Source organism: Penaeus monodon, chromosome 25 (assembly GCF_015228065.2).
Source record: "Penaeus monodon isolate SGIC_2016 chromosome 25, NSTDA_Pmon_1, whole genome shotgun sequence".
In the NCBI taxonomy this organism is placed as follows: Eukaryota; Metazoa; Arthropoda; class Malacostraca; order Decapoda; family Penaeidae; genus Penaeus; species Penaeus monodon.
The window spans coordinates 8252280-8252882 of NC_051410.1; positions in this window are offsets into that span (position 1 = coordinate 8252280).

The window sequence follows — 603 nt, forward strand, 5'->3', positions numbered from 1 at the left end:
CCCTCATGGCTTTAGGAACACAGCTTACCGTTACTCCTTTACCTCGTGATATACACAAAACGGTCGAAAATTATGCAAACTGATCAAAAAAGAAACTACATCAATACCCTTTAGGTATACAGCTAATCGTTCATCACAGTTCGCAAGGCTACCCATAAATAAATGAGAATGGAGATCTTCCCTTAGTCAAGATACATTATTTATCGTTTCAACTACTGCCTTTCTTCAGGAATACGTACTGCTAAATAATGCATATTGTAGCATGACTTAGTCCCCATTGTCATTCATGCTTTCATCTGCTGACGTCACGAATCCTGTTCTTTGGTGAAGCTGTCGTTTCTTTCCTAATTTATCCGTGTATTAATTCTCATTATCTCATTCTAACAGCGAAAAAATATTATATCTTCTAATACTACCACTTTCAGAATTGTTTTTAGACCTGCTTATTACTGTCACTAACCCTGGAAAAAATAGTTTCTTTAGCAAATAGTAACTATTTATTCAGTCATTAAAAGAAGTTCATCAAATTTTCACACAGTGAGACTCAAATGTCCTAAGTAATAACTAAATCTGTGTGAATTTCAAACAACATAACACGAGACC